This window comes from Schistocerca cancellata, chromosome 8 (genome assembly GCF_023864275.1).
Source record: "Schistocerca cancellata isolate TAMUIC-IGC-003103 chromosome 8, iqSchCanc2.1, whole genome shotgun sequence".
Taxonomy (NCBI): Eukaryota; Metazoa; Arthropoda; class Insecta; order Orthoptera; family Acrididae; genus Schistocerca; species Schistocerca cancellata.
The window spans coordinates 92,419,592-92,440,940 of record NC_064633.1 but is presented as its reverse complement, the minus strand read 5'-3'; the positions used below and the strand labels follow the sequence as shown (position 1 = coordinate 92,440,940).

Below are 21,349 nucleotides of genomic sequence, written 5' to 3'. Positions count from 1 at the left end.
TAAAGAAGCAGTAATGTCATGTCTCAGTGAGAAACTAAACTAGAACATTTTAACTCAGGACAGTGGTATGTAGACTGTATAGAAATTATGGCTCACGTTTAAAAGAATAATTGATATGCTGTGGATAGATATGTACCTTGTAGAACAATTTATGATGGGATCGAGCATCCTTGGTATACCATCACAGCAATAAACTTCCAGAAAAATGGATAGTACTGTGTAAAAGGTGTAAAACAAAGCTTGGGGCTATAGATAGAAAGATGCTGAATGAAATGTGTTAGGCTGTCAGGAGGGCAACGTGTGAAGCCATCAACAACTTACACAGCACAATATTGTCAAAACAGCCATCAAAAAGCATAAAGAAATTCTGGTCTTACATAACGATTGTTAGTGGCACCAAAGTCACTCGTGAACAAGACAGCAAAAGCAGAAATGCTTAAATCTCATTTCAAATGTTCCTTCACAGAGGTCAGCCCAGGAGTATTGTCCCAGTTTAATTCTCATACCATTGAAAAGATGAGATACCAATATATACCAAAGATCACAGGTGTCAAATGTGGGGGAACTGTATTCGATGGTTGGAAGACAGCATAAAACTATGGTCCAGTATCCTTTACATCTGTATCTTGTAGTTTATCTCAAATGTAATGGAAGTATCTAGAACAGAATGACCACCTCCATGCCAACAGGCACAGATTCCAAAAACATGAGTGATATGGAACTGAACTCATACTCAAGTGACATCCTGAAAGTCATGGCAGATGGACAGATGGAGTGATTATTGACTTACGAAAGGCAATTGACTCAGTACCACACATTTGCATGTTATCAAAAGTACGATCATATGGGGTATCAAGCAAGATTTGTGACTAAATTTGGGATTTCTTGGTTGGGAGGACACAATGTTTATCTCGGATGGAGAGTCATCGACAAATGCAGAAAGAAAGTTTTGTGTGCCCCTGGGAATTGTCTCCAGAGCCTTGCTGTTCATGTTGTGTACTAATGACCTTGCAGACAATATAAATTGTAACCTCAGGCTTTTCTTAGATGATGCAGTTATCTGGAATGAATTACTGTCTGAGAAAAGCCACAAAAATACTCAGTCATATATTGATAAGATTTCTAAATGATGCAAAGATTGGTGACGTGCTGTAAATGTTCAGTAATGTAAAATTTTGGACATCACAAAATGTTGGGAATCGGGCAGCTCATACAAATACCTGTGTGTAACAATTTGTAGCGATATGAAATGAAATGATCATGTAGGCTCAGTCGTTAGTAAAGTAGTTGACAGACTGTGTTCATAGGTAGAATACTAGGGAAATGCAGTCAGGCTACAGAGAGATTGCATACTAACCACGTCTGAGACCCATCCTAGAATGTTGCCCAGATGAGTGGGCCCCATACCACCATACCAAATAGGACTAACAAGGGATATTGGACATATACAGCCAAAATGGTCAGGGTTTGTTTAACCTGTAGGAGAGTGTCACAGAGATGATGAAAGAACTGAGCTGCCAGACACCTAAAATAGATGTAAACTATCCTGAGGAAGCCTGCTCACAAAGTTTAAAGAATTGGCTTAAAATGATGAGTCAAGGAATGTACTACAACGCCCTACGCATCACTCCCGCAGGAACCGCAGAATAAAATTAGACCAATTATAGTAACCACAGAGGCATTTAAGTAGTTATAATTCCCTTGCTCCAAACATGAATAGAACAGAAAAGAGTCCTAATAACTGGTCTAGGAGACTATACTCTGCCATGTGCTTCACAGTGGTTTGCATAGTGTAGATGTAGATGTAGAACTCAGTCCAACCGAGGACAGAAGAGCAGAGCAGGGGAGTAAGCCATACCACCCTCTCACAGTGCTGGCAGCCTACGTGTATTTATTTATCTTTGTATGTTTATTCATTTACGTTTTCCCTATGTGGAACAAACTAAATAATGGCTTTTGCAAACATCAGAAGTAATAGTATGACAGTAATTACAATTATGAAATATGTTACATACAATTGCATCTTGTATGTTTAACACTTTCATCATTTGTGGGTGATATGCTACTAGTTCATATCACAAACAGTGCCATGAAATTTATTGACTGAATGTAAATGTTTTTCTGTCTTAAAAATTTTAATTTTGTGTTACAATAAATCCCCTTACTTGTTCTTAGAGTGTTTGGCAGTTTGTTCAGCTGAATAAAACTGTTGATGTAAGGGCTTTTGTCATTGTTAATTGTGTTCTTTTCCAAAAGTACCTGTAGTTTTTCTGATGATTTGATCATGTACATCAACCCAATAAGTTCAGTTGGTTATCTCATAAAAATGTAAAAGTTTAATGAATATATTGTTAAGACTACCAACTTTTAGCTTTAGGAGGAAAAAGTCCTTGTTCTGAAGATGGGCTTTTTTGTCCAAAAACTCAGAGAACTCAACATGGTTGTCTATGGCCTATCGTATGTTTTAAGACTTTCTGCCCAACTATTGGTTGGGCCACAATTTTCTCAATGCCTCAACATCCTATCACATGAAAACTGGACTCATGTCACATGGGAATAATATGCAGACATCTTGCTATCCACCCCTTGACTGGTGCTGCCTTCTGTTGTCAATTTCAGGAATTGTTTATAAAGGAACATTCGTGAACATAACAGCTGCTGTCATGACTGGCTGAACCAATATAATCACATTGACATAATTTTGTGTGTGTACTAATTAGGGTTTGTAATTTGCTGTAATTCTGCTACAAATATGTCATTTGTTGAGTGAGCAAGAAATTTTGGAAGCTCAAGAGGAACGAATTGCTCATTAAGTCACCTCATACATTTTTCTTACAAGGGTAATTATACTTTCTGTCATCATTATTTTAAAATTTGTTATTTATCAAAGAGCTATAGTAAATATGCAAAATAAATTTTGAAGCTTATATCTGTTTTAGTATGTATTACTCTTCAAGATACATCAATTACATATGTGCCAGCAACTCTTTAAATAAGGGCATAAATGGCTGGGTTCTTAGGCTCCAATGTTCTTCTGAGTGTCGGGTCTTCAAAGTGTTAAGAAATTGATAAATTTTTCCATAGTATAGTATTTTTAATACTTGAGTAGGAGCTATCTTTATGAGCTGGCTAAAGAGATTTAAGTCACTGCTGACTTTTCCACAAGCAAAATTAAAGCAGTTTTCCACCACAAAGTTTCATTTATGTCCACAAATGTTACTTTCAGTCGTCGAGATATGACACTTATTATTTACATTGGTGTGGTGAGAACTGTCTTTTTTAAATTCCAATAATTGAGTTTGGTGACATTCACGTTGAGGCCCTGATTCTTAAAAGTATTTAGTTAATTCCTGTTACCTCAGTAGTAGCAAAAAATCCGAGCTCTGTATCTTCTCTACCATAGAACAATATTGAGGTGTCATCTGCATATGTCCTAACGTGGGAGTGAACTGGTAGTACATTATTGTTGATATACAGGATGACCCGAAAGTCCGTTAACTTTTGAAAATTCACAGATTCGTGGAATAATGTAGGTAGACGGTGAAAATTAACACAGATGCTTGAAATGACACGGGGTTTTATTGAAACCAGAAATGAGTGCAAAGCCTAGCCAACAGATGGCACTAGACAGCACCATGTCAGTGATGCCAAATGAGATTTGTGTATAAAATGAGCGAGAGAGAGAGAGAGAGAGAGAGAGAGATGTGTCAGCAATTGCGGCATGTTGACTTTACTGGAAAAGGTACCGTTAATGTAGCTTACCTATCACAATGGAGAATCTGCTACCGCATCTTTATGATCCTATCACCATATGAAGGGTGTTCAAATGGGTAAACTCCCTGTGACAAGTGTATCTGTGAAGAAAATGATCAAAAAGTTCAAAGTCGCAGGTCATTTACAGATGATTGGCCCCATAGTGCGTGACCAGATAAAAGTGCTGCTACTTCTGGGACAGTTCAAGAATAAATGGAAACTTTAGCAGGTTCATGTCTACATGGTGAAGTCAGCACCTCATAAAGTTGCATATCACACCAGCATTCCACCCACATCTATTTGGAGAACACTAAGGCGTACCCTCCAATGCTATACACACAAAATATGGTATCGTTATGAACTGTTAGTCACTGATTATGTGATACAGAGAGAATTTGCATTGTGGGCACTTACAAAAAATGGGGGAAGATAATGATAGGTTGTCCAATGTGTTGTGGACCAACAGAGCTTATTTCGCACTCTTGAGGTTCTGTGAGCATCCACAGCTGCAGAATGTGGCCTACTACAATTCCTTGAACCATCATGGAAACGCCATTGCATGACAAGAAAGTCACAGAGTGGTGTGGATTCACCACATTTGTGACTGGACGCTTTTCCTTTGAGGAAATGCAAGGTGCTACTTTTCAAACTGTCAGCATGACGGATGTGAAGTATGCTGAAATGTTACAGAATCGCATGATCCCTAGCATGGCTGATAAAAACCTGCTGGAAGGTATGCCTTTTATGCAGGATGGTGCTGCAATTGATACTGCTTCTGTTTCTGTGGGTTGTACCTCATCCCAAAAACAGTGCGAATAATATTTGTACTTGGTGAAGAAAGTGAACGAAATTTCCAGCCTGGGGAAAAGTGCTTTGGAAAGTCTTAGTGAGAACATAAATCACCAAAGTTTCAGTGCAAGTTTGCAAAGTCGCTGCCACTGGATATATTTATGCAATATTCCTAAACTTCAACAACAAATTTTGACACAGTCAGTCAATTGCAAATCACTCCAATGTATTTTTATGAATGTCTTTTAACAACTTTATAATTTTTTTAATCTTTTACTTTTAATATGTCTGTAAGTTTGTTTGCAATGTCAAAATTTATTATTACATATAAAACCTGTAAAATATATTGTCTAAAATGCAACATTATTTCATAATTATTGACACATAAGCAGCTTATGTTGATCTTCATTATTTACTCATTCTTCTTCTGTGGTTTAGTTTAGGAATGAATCAGTAACACCCCCACCCTCACTTCCTTGTAGAATCAAACTCTTATGTATAAAAAAACTTAAACATCTGAAAGAAACATAGTAAAGAAGTGATAAACTATGACATAACACTAGAAGCAAGTTTTACCAGATAAACACTGAACACGTAGTAAGAGTTTAAGAAAGGTTTGAAATAATTTGTAAGTTTGTTGGAAGTCACTAAGTGCCCTCATTTTCAAATACTGGATGAATATAGTCTAGGTAATTTGCATACCGTGAGTTACACTGCCTTAACACATGTGCATGGTTTCAAACTTTAATACTTAACATATTGTGTTATACATTATACCTCGTAACAAGTAGATTATGACAGCATTTCAATTTTTTACAGATAAATGTGATTTTCAGCGAGTGTGAGTTTAGCAGTGCAGGCTGACACCAAGTTTGGACATCATATGAGTTGAGACTTGAGAATCATATTCATCCTATTATGCAAATGAGTTTTTTCTCAATAATTGGTACGAAAAACCTCAGTTCTCTTCTTAAAATATGCAACAAAAAAGATTAGATCCAGACTTTGGAAGAAAGTGGAATGGGAAGAAGGGAAGTGGGAATTTCATCCTAATTTTCTAGCCTGAAGTACACTTCTTTAATTTCTAAATGTGTATTATTTACTAGCTGATACAGCTTATTTATCATTTTTTAAATAGGAATTCCAGTATCAGAGCAATATACAGGGTGATTCAAAAAGAATACCACAACTTTAGGAATTTAAAACTCTGCAACAACAAAAGGCAGAGCTAAGCACTATCTGTCGGCAAATTAAGGGAGCTATAAAGTTTCATTTAGTTGTACATTTGTTCGCTTGAGGCGCTGTTGACTAGGCGTCAGCGTCAGTTGATACTAAGATGGCGACCGCTCAACAGAAAGCTTTTTGTGTTATTGAGTACGGCAGAAGTGAATCGACGACAGTTGTTCAGCGTGCATTTCGAACGAAGTACGGTGTTAAACCTCCTGATAGGTGGTGTATTAAACATTGGTATAAACAGTTTACAGAGAATGGGTGTTTGTGCAAAGGGAAAAGTTCTGGACGGCCGAGAACGAGTGATGAAAATGTAGCACGCATCCAGCAAGCATTTGTTTGCAGCCCAGGAAAATCGACTCGCAGAGCTAGCAGAGAGCTGCAAATTCCACAATCAACTGTATGGAGAGTCCTACGAAAAAGGTTAGTTATGAAACCTTATCTACCTGAACGTCAACTACCCGAGGCGATGGATCGGCCGCCAGGCAGCCCGTGACAGAGCACTTCATCACTGGCCTCCAAGAAGCCCTGATCTTACCCCCTGCGATTTTTTCTTATGGGGGTATGTTAAGGATATGGTGTTTCGGCCATCTCTCCCAGCCACCACTGATGATTTGAAACAAGAAATAACAGCAGCTATCCAAACTGTTATGCCTGATATGCTACAGAGAGTGTGGAACGAGTTGGAGTATCGGGTTGATATTGCTCGAGTGTCTGGAGGGGGCCATATTGAACATCTCTGAACTTGTTTTTGAGTGAAAAAAAAACCTTTTTAAATACTCTTTGTAATGATGTATAACAGAAGGTTATATTATGTTTCTTTCATTAAATACACATTTTTAAAGTTGTGGTATTCTTTTTGAATCACCCTGTATTTTGAAGCCCCTTAACGATCTGATGAAACAGTCTACAGTGCACTCCTATTTACCATAAGCTGACATTACACACTAAAATTTTATGATATTCATGCACCGTTGAGGCATTTGACAGTTTGGAGCTCAGCAGGCTGTGTAGCACTATTTCCTCCATTAGTTCTGGATAGTCAAATTGCAAAGATAATGCAGTTGCAAAAATCAGAACTTTTTTACAGCATTGTATATGAATTGGGTCCATAGATGTAAATTTGCTGGTGTTGTTGACAAATGTGAAATGATTGTGTTGTGACCAGATGAAACTACTTTTGTCTGGCTATACCTGTGGGTTCTTTGATTGCCATGGGAGAAGGCTTATCAAATTAGAACACATGAGGTGTTGGTTCACTGTATTACATAAGACAACAAAAGAGTTACTTAACTTTGACACAGTTTCTTGCCACAGGATTGCTTGATAATTTACAACTTTCATTGACTATGAAAGCACCAGTTGATTCACAGATTAACAAACATTTCTCTTGCCATACAAAATACAACATTTACAAAATTACTTTTCATCAGAAACTTTAGCTATCCCTCTTCTACACAATGATGCTGGGTACTGTAGCTGAGATCTCAAACTGGGCTGAGCGCTTCTGTGCTGGAGTCTATATTGACCTCTGGTGTGTAGACACTGTTGTGTTGATAGGGGAGGCATGATCTTCAGGATCAACTCTTATTCGCAGTTGTGGATTGCAGCTTGCACTCACTAGCGTCTGTGGTACTGATTTGCGTTGGCAGCTTTGGTGTGGCGCAACGTTCTCTGGATGATACAACAAATGTACTCAGATATGATGAAACCATGAATACTTTTTCTCAAAAGACCCTGTGTGTGTGTGTGTGTGTGTGTGTGTGTGTGTGTGTGTGTGTCACACGCATGGCTTGATTCCATTTTTCTGAAATGTTCAATCAATGGCAAGTGACATGCTCAAAGGTGTAAAAAGATCATTGAGTTTGGAAAACCTATTTATCAGTTATCAGTTGATGAGCCAAATATGAATTTCAAATTGTTGAATAACTTACAAGGACCTGAAAGAATCGCTAGATGGCCGACAGCCGATACAAATTGGTACACACATTTTGCACATATTGCAAGATGCTTTCAAAACAGTTATATCTGAAACTAAATGTCTAATTGTGGCATATTTGAGAGTACTTCAGTATTTATTTCATGATTTGCCTGCACGGTAGTCACTCTAGACAGATAACCTGATCTTCATCCTTTCCTGTGTTGTTTTGTGGAACAAAATGGGGGAAAAACTTACATTACTGAGACGAAGACATCGAAAATCACTCCGCAGTTATCAAGTTTCAGAATTATTTTTGAAACTGCCAGTGACAAATTGCTAATTCCAAAACCAACATTCTTCAATTTAACAGCACATTTGGTGAAACCATTTTTACTTGATTTTCAGAGCAATGTGTCAATGACTCCATTTCTATATGAAGAGCTACATAATTTTATGAACATTTTGATGTAGCGAGTTGTGAAATTAGAAGCCTTAAAAAGCATAACCTCATCGTTAATGAAAATCGACTGAAAGGATGTAAAGAATCAGATTACTGCAAGGCAGTTCAATCTGGATGTTGCTACAGAAAGTGCATTAAAAAAAAAACAGTTGTGTATCTGAAGAAGAAATACTATTGCTAAAGGAAAGCTTGCTAACATCCATTATTGATATCCTACAGAAGTCGTGAGAAAAGTCACTCATAAAATACAACTTAAAGCCTGTGAGTTCGTGCTTGAATCTAGAATTCACATTAAACTGCAAATTCACACAAAGAAGATTAACAGTATGTCCTGAAATTTTGGTACTGAACAGAAGGCAGACTGTGTCAGACTTGAATTTCTGAAGATTTGCAGGAAAAAAAAATTGAAGACGAGGTCAAATTTTACATGAGAAGTGAAAATCATCTTAAATGAATTCTGGATTGATACAATCAAATTATCTTCAAAGTCATGCCCAAATTTCTGAGATTTTTTGCAATTTATTTTAATAATGTCACATGGAAATGTTTCTGTTGAGTGAGGCTTTTTTGTAAATTGCAAAATTATAGTTGAAAATCAAATAGAAAAAGCATTATTGCTCAAAGATACAAATATGATACATTTGCAACATCTGCAAAAGTCTTATATGCTGTTTTCACTGTGTATATTAAAGACCTGAAAAATGAGAAGGAAGGTGAAAGAGAAAAGGAGCAAAAATAATAAACAAATGAAAACATCGGTCTAAGGCGCTGCAGTCATGCACTGTGCGGCTGGTCCCGGCGGAGGTTCGAGTCCTCCCTCAGGCATGGGTGTGTGTGTGTTTGTCCTTAGGATAATTTAGGTTAAGTAGTGTGTAAGCTTAGGGACTGATGACCTTAGCAGTTAAGTCCCATAAGGTTTCACACACATTTGAACATTTTGAATGAAAACAAACTGAAATCAAGGCAATATAAAGAAATTAAGACAAATTTCTAGACTTTGTTTCCTTTAAGCAATACATAATATTTGATATTAATAGTATAAATGTGAAAGAAACACTTATGTTCCCAAGACTAAAGCCACTGAACCAATTAGTCAAATTTGGTGTGGAGATAGCTTGCACACTGAGCAAGAACATTGGCTACTTCAGAAAAAAAACCCTACGAAGATGAAGCAGGTAGTGGAACTTTTTTTTGTACACTCCAGTGAACATAAAACATTATTAAATTTGTTACATAGTTAACACAGGTAATGTATAGCTACTTCAGTAGCACAATGCAGTGATGCTGCACAGCTGCTTCATTGTGAGTTGGGTCATTTGGGGAGGGGAGAGGGGGGATGCACAGTACAAGCTTTGTTTACCCTAACAGGCATGCACGTGAGAGAAGCTGATGTTATTGTGCGTACTGTATCTTATTTACCATCACTCATCATAACAAAACTACCAATATGTAAACACAGACATGGGTAACAGCTGGTATTTTATAAACTTTGTAAATCATATCTGACAATATTATGAAAAGGATAATTGTTACTGTATAGCAGAGATGCTGATTCGCAGATAGGCACAACAAAAACACTGTCAAACAAAGCTTTCAGTCAAACAGGCATTCATCAGAATTACACAATGCACGGGCTCACACACACACACACACACACACACACACACACACACACACACACACACACACACACACACACACACACACACACACACGACAATAGTCTTTGGCTGCCAATGCCAGACTGCAAGCAGCAGCTTATGATGGGAGAAGAAAACTGGTCACTGGGGGTGAGGAGGAGGCTGGGGCAGGGGTGATAAAATGCTACTTGTGGGAGCATACAGACTCATGGTGAGGAGAGGGAAGGGCAGCTGGTGCAGTCAGATGGCGGAATAGCGCAGTGGGAGGGGTGGGAAGGATAGTGGGTAGGATATTCCTCATTTCAGGGCACGATGAGAGGTAGTCAAAACCCCTGGCATGATGTTCTTACATGCATCTAGTCAGGAGGAGTGGAGGGGAATAGATAGGACTCTAATGAACTCTCTTTGTTTCGTATAAAAGAAGAATGAAATTAATCCATAGGAAAAGCAAGCGAGGGCGCGCGCGCTGACACACACACACACACACACACACACACACACACCACACACACACACACACACACACACACACACACACACACACACACCCGCGCGCGCGCGCGCTATCACACCTCATGCACACACTACAGCCAACTCCAGCATCTCGGGCCTGTTTGAGATGTGCTTTGCTGTGTGGGCGCGCGCTCGTTTGTACGCGTGTGCATTTACTCATTAAGGCTGTGGCTGAAAGCTACATGTGTCTTTTAATAACGCTTGTCTTCAACTTGATGTGTTTTCTTTACAGTAAGTAGCAATCTGTCTTTTCCTACATCGTTGATATTCCTACCTGGGGTTTCCATTGTTTGAAAAATTAATTTTTTGAATGGCTATGACAAGAGTTGGAACAACTTGGAGTAGCCATTGAAATTCACCGTAAGGGTGTTTTTTCATTAGACATAGAAAGATTACATATTAGTTACACTATTACAGGTAGAATTAGTTATGGTACTATAATTTTCTATAAGTATTTGTTAATGTTTGGTTATTAAGGTTCCATTTTTGCATTAACATTTCAATTAATTGTGGTACACAGTGTCATTTTCTACTATAGTCAAAATAGCCATTAGATTTTGATTTGATGTCCCTCATATGAAGCTTTAGCCAACAGTAAATATGGAAAAAACATGGGTCACTGCTCAGAGATGATATTTGAGAATATTTTGTGATCAGTGACATAGCGTAGTTCCTTGCACTTAGCAGCTTAAAATTCGTAATATCAGTTTTTGTGATTATAAATGCTTTACATATTTATCACTTTGTGCCTTTATCGAACATACATTGCGGCAGGATGACCACAAGTGTAAAAACCAAAGGAATGACACAGGTGATGTCTTAAGACTGTGTTAGGATTCATCATGGTGTTCAGCCTTTTGGTAGAAGGTCGTCGGCCAGAGCAATATAGTGTAAACATCCATTCAGTTTGCCCAGCCTCCCAAAATTGGCTCAGTCAGTTTAACAGTGTATGTGCATGAAACATTTGTATCTCATAATCATTAATGCTGAGTGCATGACCCCGTACAGAACACACTAAAAGTGTGTCAGTGTTGGTATGTAAATAATATTTTACATAGATAGAAAAAAGATACACGTGTATGTATACATGTATTATATCAAATGGATCCCTGTTTAATGTGAGAAATATTTCAATTTTATACTGTTGGATCACAAGTTCATTGTTTTGTCTTGGCTCAGTATTGTCTCCATTCCAGTATTGTCTCCATTCACTCAAGATTAGTTATTTTGTAAATGCCTTAGCATGCACAGCGAGTGGTTAAGTCCATCTCCAGGTAGGTATGAAATCAGGGCAAAGCATACACCAACATTTTAATTCTGTCATCCGTAATAACACTGTGTTGTATTTAGTAACACAGTAATCTTTTTGAGGTTGTATTTCATTATAACACAAGTCGCATTTCATTATAACACAAAGTATCATTACATTATTTATAGACCATGCTCCTGCACACAAATTCCAAGTTTTTTATTTTAGTGTAACTAGGAAGTGTGTTCACAAAATAAATATCAACATATATCTCCTTATAGGATCCTTGCCTGTTGACTGCTAATTAGATATATTTACATTTATTTATTAGCTTCCTATATGCAATTCTGTTCTGACTCATCAGATATTGTTTTGGGAAGGTGTACGAAGTGCCAAACCAAATCAAAATTCGAAGAAAAGGAAAATATGTAAAGACTCGAAAGTGGAGTAGAATATATACTAATATCTTGTAAAAACTCAAGATACAGTACTCATTCAAAGCCTGCTTACTCTCGTATCCTAATATGTACGTAGCTTTGATATGAGTGACACTAGTAATATTTTGCGTACATAATCTGTTTAGTTAGAGCCTCTTCCTTTTTTTTTAAGTCTAATATAGTAATTTCAGTAGTGATAATCTTTACAACTAATATTTACATTTGTGTACATAAATTGGCAACTATCCAAATGGTTAAGGCAGCAGTGTGACAAGTAGGTTAATAGTCAGAAAAGAACTATGTACACCCAAACATCTGTTTGTAGGATGCTGCCTCTTGTGAGTGCCTAAATATTAGTCTCATTAACATGTCCCTTTCCTTAACGTTACTAAGGCATATCTCTTTTCTTTTGAACTCATGGTTCCAGCAGACGTTATTGGTTAACTAGCTACCAATCCCCTTCAATAAGTACATTTAAACATGAATACTACATATACAGAAACAAGATCAACTACTTGTGGAAATAAAATCCTGATGGGAATGTAATCCCTTTATTTTATCATTTATGATAAGCAGAGGATAATTTCCATTTTGGGGTACTCTTACAATCCTATATAGACCAGTATATAAAATTTGTCACAGTTTTTTTTCCCGCAAAAGTTATTATTAAGGGTGTGTAGAAACAAAGCAATACACAAAACCAATCTAAGTAACACAAATAGGGCTTTATTCATAAACCTCTGAATAATAACGAAAATAAGACTCTCGTGACTACATGTTATGAGACAAAAGGATCATACTTAAGGTGCAACATTAGCAAGACACAAACAACTCGTGTGAGCAGTAGAGACTAAAAGAAAATAGTGAAAATGAGTCAGCACTGCTCCACACGTACATAGGTGCAAGTCGTGCAGCACTGTGTGAGTGCTTCGTACAGGCAATCTCTAGTGGCCAGATTGCACTGATACATTTGGCTGATTTCAGTTCACATGCACGGTAACACTACACTTGACACACTCACATGTACTAGTAGCAGGATACAGCACACCTGTCCCTCGTCCGAAGAGGGTGCCCAGGACATGAGGGACAAACTGGTAGCTTGACGAGAGAGACATCCATTGGATCAGGAGCAACGGTGGCCAGTACCAACAGCAGTGGTGGGCCAATGTGCTGCAGTGGCAACAAAGCACAGGGGTGTGGAGGTGCGGTAAACCTGAGGGCAAGTGGCCCGCGCTATGCCTAACGACAGCACTTGGAGGGAGGGTGCCATCACCATCTCTGTCATTGCCAGTGGTCCCAGTGTGAAGGAGACAGGGCTGGACCCAGCAGTAATGATGGCAAGGTGCCGGTGGAGGCAACCCAATCAGAACAACAGGCTGTGGCAGTGGACCTGAGGCCAGAGATGTGTTGGTGCCCTGTGCCGGCAAGCTGGAACCCCAGGTTGCCGCACATGGAGGAGGCAACCAGTTGGACAGGGACACCCCCACATCAGGCGATGAAGGGCTTGAGGCAGAGGATGGTGACGCAGGGTGTGGCAGCGTGTGCCATACCAATGAATCGGTAATTTTGGGTGGTGACCGAAGGTGCAACTGATCAAAGTAGTGCTCCACTAGTGCCAGCGCCAGCAGTGGCTTGGTGTCCACTTGCTTTGGCTGACAACCAAATTGTGGTGCCCACACTGGCGACCACAGCACCAAGTGACCACACGAACTTGATCGCGGCAGGTGTGGCGCAGGCCACAGAAGGTGGAAGAGTGTGCGTGGGTGCCAGCTATGGAACAACACAGCTAGACTCCACTCCCACATAGGTGTGAAGTGATAGGTGCTCAGAAAATAGAGAAGAGCATTGTCTGGTGAGGAATCCATAACAGACTTTTTCATTCGAAAATTGAACATACACATTAATTGTTACATATTGCCATTTGATTGAGGTTGGGAAGGCGGAGCCATAACATGACAAATGCCAAGATGGGAACAAAGCAATTGAAAGGTGTGAGAAATTGACTGTGGTCTATTATCGGAAATGAAGGCACAAGGCAACCCCCTCAATAGAAAAACCTTCAAAAGCATACAAATTGTGACCTCGGCTGACATTGACACACACTCGAGAATGTATGGAAACCAGGAAAATGCATTCCCAGGGCTGACATGGAGCAGTTCAGGGGGACAGAGATGCCGTGCGAGCTTCCTATTGTTGGGCACAGTGCTCACAAGCCGTGACAAAACAGACAATTTCGCCATCAATCCATGGCCAAAAAATATGTGTCTTATCTCAACAGTTTGGTGCATGAAATTGCCCTAGTGGAGAAGGCGTAGAACAATGGCTGTAACGTGGCAGGAATGACTATTCTGAGAGAGGTGTTTTCAATGGACAACAGCAAAACAACATCCAAAGCAGAGAGATGATTCCATAAGGGAAAGTAGTTGCATAAGGAGTCCAAAGTCCAACTCAGGGGTTTATCTGGCCAGCCTGTTGAACAAACCATACCACCTGTTGGAGAACAGGAAACAGCAACTTCTCTGCACAAGCTCATTAATTGGAAAGCCCTCAACAATGGCCTTCATTTCAGTATCAAGATGAAAGCAAAGCAATTCTTCCCAATCAAAGATGGGATCAGGACCCATAGGATGGGAGAACAAGGTGTCCGAATTGGCGTGTTTGGACTTGGCATGTTTAGACTCGGTCAAAAATAGATTTTGTAATTGTAGCAAAACAAGAACATGCCCAGTGTTGCAGGTGGTGTACTGACTTCTCAGGCTAGCAAGTGAGAGGATTAAACAAGGAAACCAAGGATGTATGGTCAGTAAAAAGGTGAAACTTGGAGCCATGCAAAAAATATGAAATTTTTAGATTGTGTAGACTATGAGAGCCTCTCTTGCCCCTTGAGAGTAACGCTGGTGGCCTGGAGTGAGAGATTTAAAGGAAAAGGAACAGGTCGTTGAGAGCCTTTGGCATATCAGTGTCCTGACGCATTATTGTGAGGTGTCAGTCAACAAATCTATGTGCTCGTCTGGAGAAATCTAAACTCCATTTATGCATGATGCTGGTTAAATGTGCATTGAAATTGGCAGTTAAATCTTAACTTGTGAAAATGTTTCAAAATACCAATTCTAAAATTCAGTAAAATATTTGGCTCAACGGATATTTCAATATGTAGTGACAAATACTGCAGAACTCTGTTCAAATAAGGCAAACTCCACATCACTTTTATATGTATTTGACAAATACCTGTAGCAGTCATGCTTCTTTCTAAACAAGAGGACCAAGGAACAGCGGAGAGTGCGGTGTTGCCAGATCAAACTAGATTGTGTTAATGCCACGATTAAGGAGTTCTTATATCCTGAGCATAAAATTCATTCCCATCAATGAGATTCACTGTGCTATTAGCCAGTGAGCAGCTTCCCAGGCAAAGAGCTTCTGTAGCGACAGAAGCTAGCACCATGCTCAACTTACCAGGAAGTGACATCAAAATGATGTGGCACTTAATGCAACATACCTTTATTTATATATATGCATAGAGTATATACACTGGTGGAAAAAATATTAGCTCACCTTTTTGGAGATTTCCAACCCACTCAAGATTTACTGTTGTGATACTGCATACATAGTACATGAAATGATTATATTTACTGATCAATTATTGCACTAGTGGTTCTGAGGTACCAGATGTCGCCCATGCTAAAACACCCATATTACTATCTAGTGTAGCATTTAGGGGTTGCAATTCAAGTACTGGCATCCAATCAATCGTGCAGATGTCGAATACTATCCTGGGGTAAGTTATGCTATGCCTGCTCAAACTGTTCATGTAGTTCTGTAAGAGTTGGTTAACAAGTCAAAAGAATCACTTCTCGTCCCATCATCAGACAAATGATCAACTGAAGACAAGTCTGGAGATCGTGCTGACCAGGAAAGTTGCTGCATATCTTGCAGAGCACATTGAGTTCACAGGCAGTGTGCAGGCGAGCTCCATCACCTTCCTTGTAAGAATGGTAGAGGAAAAGTTCTAACAACATTCTGCATGTACTGAGTGGTGAACGAGAATTATAGCTTATTGCACCCCAGGCCATGAGGCTGGAGTGGAGCCACTGCATCTTGCATAAGTGCACTCTTATAAGATAGCACTCACCAGGTCTACATTATATGCATGAACAACCATCACTTGCATGCAACAGCATCTGCTTTTATCACAGAAGTTCATGGCATGACATTCCAACTTCCAAGTGATCCTCTGATGACATCCAGTCATGCCATGTACGACAATGCTATGGCATGAGTGGAAGTCGAGTTTGAGGTGTGCATGCCCATAGTCCCACTGTAAATATTTGGTTCACAACAGTTTGTGTTGACGCATCTGATCTCACAAGTCCTCTTATCTCTACTGGGGCAACTGTGTGATTTGCAACGGCTGCCCTTGCAATATGACGATCCTGGCAGGCATTTGTGCTGTGTGGATATCCAGAAGCTCATCTATAGATGTGAGAATGTTCACGTCACCACTTATGCCACCATCGTTGCACAACTGACGCAGCACATCCTACTTTTGTGGTTGTTCTCTGAAAGGACCATCCCACCACTTAGAAGGCCACAGTTTGACTCCTTTCAAACTAGCTCACTTGACTGGAGGAAAGATGAGTGTCTTTCCATGGCCTGGTTGCCTGCTTGTTTCACATGTTTGTCTCGTACTGGGCCTTCTGGCTGTGAGCATTCACTATTAAAGAATAGACATGATGGTGTTCTGGTAGCTATGTCTCTAAGCTATCTGTTGGCAGATGATGTTGAAACCATTATCAGAACATTTACTGTCCTCCACGTGGCATATGCCGATAGTGAGGCAAAATCAACGATGTCTTTCCAGGTGTACTAATTTTTGTTCTGATAGTGTATATCTATGGAGTGAGCATAGCATACTGTGCATTTTCTCATTGTCGAACTGGTCTAGTCACTTGATTCTGGGTCGCTATCACCTGTCTACAATTTGCAATAATAGCAAAACTTGAATATTACATGTTTTCCCCTTGTTTTATTTATGTTATTATATGCTTTGAGTTATAGTAACAGCTATTGTGCTATGGATGTAAAGAGAAAGAGAAAGGAGGACAGGTTACTTTTAGTAGTAATGTACAACAAATGTATAATTATGAATCTCATATTGATATGAGGCACACTATATATTGAAAAATATGATGACATAGTGTTATAAAGTCATGTATATAATATGTAGATAATTCTGCAATTTTGTGGCATTGTGTTTACGAGACAAGTACTATATATATTTGCAAGTTCATTTGAGTAAATTGCCAGTCAGTGTATAGACATTGGTGCTATTTGCTATGCAGGTAAAATTCATTCATGAAAGTCTTGTTAACATCCTCCAATTTATTTAGGTTATCAAAACCTAAAGTGTTTTATATACCTACTGGAATGTCATCTGGTTATATATGTAATAAGATGGGGAAACATTATAAAAATATAAATGTTGGTTTGTTCAGAATCGTTAATCTCTGAAAGTTCTTGACTGATACCTTTAAAATTTTGACAAAACGTAGAATTCTAATGTGATATTGTTTTTGGGACCTAATTCTTTAATACAGTATATTTTAATACATATAATAGAAAAATATATGTATAATATATAAAGGGAAAACATTTCAACCAAAAATCTCAAAATGCACCTTTCCAATTTACTTCAGAGTTTTACATGTTACTGTAATAAACGTTTAGATACATATAGACTACATACTTCTTAATTTGTATGTGTATAGTACACAGAAAAGAAATATTGTTAGCAAACAGAAAAATTGTATTTATGGATGACTGGTTTATGATTAGACTACTACTACAGAATCTGAATTGGCAATAACAATAAACAAGGCTCTGGGCCAGAGAGGGGAGAGGAGATGGATATAGGGGTTGGAAGAAATGGACAGAGAAAATGTTAAAATGGTGACAGACAGAGAGAGGGGCAGGAGGAGATGGTAAACGAATAGGTACGGGTAGGAGAGGACGGACAGAAAAATGGGTGAGGAAGTGATGGACTGAGATAGGGCAAGAGGGAGGGGACAGGAGGAGATGGAGAGAGAAGGGGGTGGATGTGATGGACAGAGACAGGGAGTAGGAGAAGGAAATGGACAAAGGGGGGAGGCGAATATGTACAGAGGAGGGATTGAGATTAGGACATATATCCAAATCTGATACATATTAGAAACATGTGCTTCCTCTTTTCTTTCGTTTCCATTTAAGTAGACTGAGCTACAGCGAAGTGTGGCGAGGTCAGCTATTGCTAAGTAAATGTGCTGGTTGTGTGAAGTGGTCTAAACTGTGCATAAAATTAGAGCTATTACTGTGTTTTATTTCTCTGAATATGAGAACTTATGAACTACATACCGGTACCTATTACTTACATACTGGTACATATTACAAAAAGCGCTTAAGGAGAAGCATGCCCACTGCTAAGGGATGTGCTGTATGTGTGAAGTATGTTCTAATTTGTGGAAAAAATTATGGTTCACTGCCAGGAAACCAAACTTCTCCCATTGCTCCTGAAAGTAGCTAAAGCACAAGTGAGAATTTGCCTATACCACCTGCACCAGTATGTACTTTATTTGAAGACATTCTTGTGTAGAAAAGAAGTCTCCTAAAACAAATCACCTTTTAATTCCTCCTAACATGTGTCAGTGTTTTTTATGTTTTTTGTTCTGAGAATGAGTAATAGTTTGACAGTTAATCAATGTGTTTTGAATTTTGAGTTGCATTTACTTGTTCCATGCTTAACTTGTAAATTACTAACAAAGACCAGTCCCAGAACCTCTAGAAACATGATGAATAAGAAAATTTTTGCCCATGGCAGGACACCAACCAGAATTGTAATCACTATTCAACCTCTTCAGCCACTACTTCATGTAACCTTGTCATATGTCCTGTGAAAAATGCCGATAAATCATTATCGGACATCCAATGGCAGTAAACTATATCTTTTCGAGGAATCCTCAATTTGCTAGTGTTTGTAAATAGCACATAAGTTACGATATTCTTATAGTATAAGACACGTTAAATACATGTTTGACAGATTTCAGTATGCCCTCATCCAGGTGCGTCTGCCAAAGCATATCTGGAAGAAGGGTAGCCACAGTACCTCTAGTAACTTACATTTAGTACAAGGAGGTTAGTCTTAATAAACGCATTTCTCATTGTGTACATGAATGGTCACCTAATACAGGCAGCCATGTTCCATGTGACAGATGGCATACTGATTTGTTGTATTTTGCGTACTTGCAGTAGGTACGTTGTTTCAAGGCAACAGCGCAAGCATTGAAGATTTATCGCAAAAACATCAGCCTCGGCTCGATTTCTTATAATAAAATGTCACTAATGAAACATCAGCAGTAAAAGCCTCAAGAGACTGCGTACTTGCAGTAGGTACGTTGTTTCAAGGCAACAGCGCAAGTATTGAAGATTTATCGCAAAAACATCAGCCTCGGCTCGATTTCTTATAATAAAATGTCACTAATGAAACATCAGCAGTAAAAGCCTCAAGAGACTCAAAGATGGACAATCTTGAAGTTCCTAGTAGTAAGTTATCAGCTTACTGGACCTATCAAGATGGCGGAGATGTTGTGTGTACAAGTGAGTAGTGTTCCTGCGAAAAACAAAAATAATATCGGTAAAAGTACAGTGTGTGTGAAGTGTAGGGACGAAATTATGAAATTAAATGAGTGTATTTCTAGCCTTCAGCAAATCGTCAGTGTATTGAGTAGTGAGATGTCAGAACTTCGAAAAGAAATAAGTGAGTCATTAGTCAAACAAAAGGCAAGTTCTCTTCCGCAAAAAAAAAACTCTTAACGAGTGGACAAATATACCATATAAAAACAGAGGTGTGGATAAGAAAGCATCACCAGGGAGTAAAAACACCAAACAGTTGGCAGTTAAAAACAAATTTCAAGTTCTTTCCGTGAGTGAAGAGACGGATTTACGCCTAACATCGGTAAGGGAAGATGAACTTTTGAACAAACTTTGTAATCAGAATGGTGATACAGGCGCTGAGTTCAGCATTAACGCAAACAACGATGGTGCGAAATTGAGCATGCCATCAATTGTACATAATAATGGGACATCTATTGCACGTAGTAATGAGAAAGACAGTATCAGTCAAAACGTACAACAGTGCAAAGACGAAAGTAATGTATTATTTTTAACGGACAGTCACGGCACAAAAATGACGAGACTATTCAAAGAAAACACGAAATACGACGCAACAGGTTTTGTGAAGCCAGGAGCAACAGCAAAAAACATTATTGATGTTGATTTACAAGACAAAATGTCGGGAAAAAATTACTATGTCGTGTGTATAGCGGGCGCAAATGATGTTGCGAAAAACGAAGCAAATAACTGTCTCACTGAACTAAAGAAATTCCTGGAACACTGTAAACAAAAAAATACGATAGTTGCAACATTACCACATAGATATGATCTAATGTATCACTCGTGTGTAAATAAAGAAATTCCTAAAACTAACACTAAAATAAAGCAGATGTGTTCTTTGTTTGGAAAATGTAGCGTCCTTGATATAGGCAAATTGGACAAATGCCAGCATACCAAACACGGAATGCATCTAAATTAAGAAGGCAAAAACTTTGTATGTAAAATGATAAATGAAATCCTTGCGAACAGAGATAGAGCGAACAGAAAAATTCCATGTCCCGGTATGGGACCAGTCTCAGCAAAAGAAAAAGAAGGATCCTCAACAGCAGCAGAATCGTCAGTGGCGGAACCAAAAGCTAAAACAACATATTCAGCGGTAACTATTGCCCGTCCTACACGCAACAGGAAACAAATTCAGCGTCTTTTATGGTGAGTAACACGAGAGATGAGGATCCAAAGTTGCGTGAAGCATCTCTCTCGTGTGTTCAATATGAGTTTTCCACACCTCAAACAATACTATCAACTAATGTACTGAAAAAAGCCACTCCTAGCAAACATCACGCAAATGCAGAGGTGAGAAAAAATCAAACTTTGTCTTTATTCCACCAAAATATATGTAGCCTTAAGAATAAAATAGACCAGTTGCTAATAAATTTAAAAGACGAGTGTGAAAGTGAGCCTGATAGTTTCTCAAAACATCACGTTATGAGTGGGATCCACATGATACAGATTGAGAACTTTAGTTTAGCTACTCATTACTGTAGATCTGTTATGGAAAAAGGTGGTGTTGCAATATTTATAAAAAATAATATAGTGTATAAATCCCTAGATTTAATCAAATACTGTGATGAACAACATTTTGAGGTGTGTGGCATTGAGTTAACAGCAGACAGTGCAACTGTTATTGTTCTGGCTGTTTACAGGGCACCTGCTGGA

At 38.7% G+C, this 21,349-nt stretch overlaps 1 long non-coding RNA gene across 1 annotated transcript in view; it reads left to right on the top strand.

Moving 5' to 3' along the window:
* Nucleotides 1-5,851, top strand: part of LOC126095124 (uncharacterized) — a 32,838-nt gene extending 26,987 nt beyond the window's left edge. The window contains exon 3 of the long non-coding RNA XR_007521911.1: nucleotides 5,362-5,851. This is a non-coding gene — a long non-coding RNA (uncharacterized LOC126095124). The remainder of the gene's footprint in view (nucleotides 1-5,361) is intronic.
* The last annotated feature ends 15,498 nt before the right edge of the window (nucleotides 5,852-21,349 follow it).